At 45.6% G+C, this 2,963-nt stretch overlaps 1 pseudogene; it reads right to left on the bottom strand.

Moving 5' to 3' along the window:
- Window positions 1-1,998: 1,998 nt before the first annotated feature.
- On the bottom strand, window positions 1,999-2,392 carry LOC146860836 (small ribosomal subunit protein eS24 pseudogene; annotated as a pseudogene).
- Window positions 2,393-2,963: the final 571 nt, after the last annotated feature.

The raw sequence follows: 2,963 nt of genomic DNA, 5'->3' as shown, positions 1-2,963 counted from the left end.
AAAATTCCCGTTATTGGACCAGGAATCGTAAATTGCATGTCAAAAAGGCTATCAGAAATCCTGCGTTTGCATGTTATTCCCTGTTCCAATGTCACCTTGCAATGTCCTTTATTCGGTGTGAGATTGCCAGGCCCCAGTTAGCGAATTGAGGCCCCCATTATCCCGCGCCGACTAATGGGTTACTTGTAAAAAGGGAATAAATAGCAAACTGTTTTTTTAAATGTCTTCTTTACAGTACTAGACCACTAGAAGCTTTACTTATATATTGCAAGCAAGGTGTCTTATTCCACACAGGCCTGTTATTTCTACTTTTAATAAAAGTGCTAACCCCTTTATAGGAGGCTAGGATTGAAGCTAAAGCAGGCCTGACTCTGAAGGAACAATACCTCAAAATGAGATAAATCCTGCAGTACCCTAATTTACAGTTTTCTGAAAGGGTAATTTCTTGAAGTCCGCCACAGTGCAGCCTCCGAAACCACCAGTCCAGACGCTCTGAAAAATTAATCTGTAAAGGCAATCTATTAACATACTTAGGTCCATATGTACAAAATTCCGTTTTTGCAATTCCCAAATAGCGAATCCGTAGAAATAGCAGACCTGCCATCTCACAAGGTGCACCATGTGATACACAATATCAGCTCCCATCACACGATCACCCTGTGAGAAGCCGATATCACATGGTGGCAGGCAAGGCAGGCTAGAAATCACTGCAAAGAGTGGGTTTCCAGCTCGTCTTTTGAGGCTGTGAGCAGCTGCTGTCCATTAAGGGCAGGGCTGGACTGGGAACCAAAACCGGCCCAGGCATAGTCCTCGCCGGCCCCATGGGGTGTTTGGGGGTACCGCCAAGCAGTTTGCCTGGGCCGGTTTCGGCGATTTTGTTACAGGGGCTGATATTGCAGCTATGCTGCAAATCCGGCCTGGTAACAATAACGGCCCCCCAGGGGCCCAAAACCGTCTCCCAGCCTGGCGGCACTCCAGGGAAACGACCGGTGCCCATTATGGCCAGTCCGGCCCTGATTAAGGGGAGATTAAACACCCCAGGACATCACCAGCAACCTCAGAAGACTTTTGTTTTTGGCTTTTTTGGGAGGTGAAAGATCTCAATGGGGGAAGAGGCAAAGGGCCTCTCAGATAGTTCTTAACATAAAGTACATCACCCTCCAAGCCACAACCCCTTCTCTTTTCAAGTTGGCAGGTGTAAAATAGCAATTTGAGAGACGCAAAATGGAATGTATGTAACTTGCGATTCCCTAATAGCAATTCCTACGGATTCGCAATCGCTATTAGGAAACCGCAAATTAGGAAATCGCTAATAGGAGATCACACAATATACACATATTGGCCTAACCCCCTCAAAGAGGCCAATAGAACAGCTAGGTGATTACAGCGCTGGTCCAAATGTACATCAAATGGCTCAAAATATATTTTCTTCCTAAAATTGGCAAAATTACAGAGCACTATTACTAATAAATTGTGATTAGAGCAAAGAGCATGTTGTGCTACAGTTTTTTTTCAAAACTAAAAATAAGCATTATGGGATTCTATATTTTTTAACACTATAAATGTGTAAGAGTATTACTTTTAAAGTCCTAGATCTCTTTGACTTGGGGACCACATTTATAGAGCATCCACCTGCACATGCCACCATTCCAGGCACTGCAAAGCATCTACTGTAGACGTTTCAAAGCTACCACCAGACTCTTCTACAGAAACCAGGCCAGTTTTGAACTTGTAAAGACACACGGTAAGGGTATCATGCAAGGCATGGGAAATTGCCATCCTTTGTGTATGCTGTAGAGAATGCTTTTGGTAATATCATGTAACTCAACAGTAAAAACAAGCATTGCCAATGCCAATAGGTCTGGCTCTACAAGAATGTGATATGGAAATGTAAAGCATTACAAATAAATGCCATGGGAAGAAGTATGAAAACGTCGAGCACCATCTCAACAGGCATGATGACCAGGACGGTCAATTCTTCCGTTAATATTCTTCACCTCACTTTTTGCCAGCACCAACATCTGCCTTTGCTGTGTCCCGGACCTTCTTCATTCTATTTTTTACGTTCTTTGCTCTGTTTCCCTGATGCCTTTTTCTTTTCGTACTTTCCATGCCAGGCAAGTCTGTGCTTGGACTCATTTTTCTTTGCATAGTCGAGAGAGTCGTAAATCATACCAAAGCCTGTCGTCTTGCCACCACCAAAGTGAGTTCTGAAGCTATATACAAAGATGACATCTGGGGTGGTTTTGTGCATTTTGGCTAGCTTATCCAGGATTACAGTCTTTGGGACTGTGGCCTTTCCATGGTGAAGAACATCAATGTCTATCTGCTTCCGTTGCAAAAGACAGTTGGTCATGAACTTCCTGGTTCGGACCGTCACAGTGTCATTCATCTTGGCCACTGCTCGTCTCGAGGACCTGGCAAAAAATCTAGGGAAGAAGTATGTATTTTTGTAGACGAAAAGAATTGTAGAATAATATTGGTGTAGGTAAAAAGGTCAGGTGACAGGTGCCGAAGGTGCACCAAAGGCAAGCCTGTCTGTGAAGATCTGTGCCTGAACCACATTCAGTGCCATGCACCCAGCCGTCAGACCACCCACAGGTACTTCGCCACCAAACTCTGGGCCCAAGACGCCAGACGCCGCAACAACTACTGCCTTGCATCTCCTCTCTCAATGGCAGGGCCGTTCACCTGAGCGCTGTCTCTTCACCTGCAACTCTGGACCTCCTGCCTTCACAGATATCTGTGCCACTCCCACTTTGCCAACTGCAAACCACCCCAGAACCTCTCTGATGCCTCCTGCTTAATACCCAATCTCACTTCAAACATGCCACCGAAGTCTGGGACACCATCACCACACACGCCTCTGACGCAATTTTCATCACAGAAACTTGGCTCAACCACTCCTCCACCCCCGACATCGCCACCGCAGTGCCCAACGGCTACAAGATGGCACACCGAAA

This window comes from Triturus cristatus, chromosome 3_1 (assembly GCF_964204655.1).
Source record: "Triturus cristatus chromosome 3_1, aTriCri1.1, whole genome shotgun sequence".
Taxonomy (NCBI): domain Eukaryota; kingdom Metazoa; phylum Chordata; class Amphibia; order Caudata; family Salamandridae; genus Triturus; species Triturus cristatus.
Note: the sequence above shows the minus strand (reverse complement) of the source record. Positions and strands in the feature narration are given on the sequence as shown.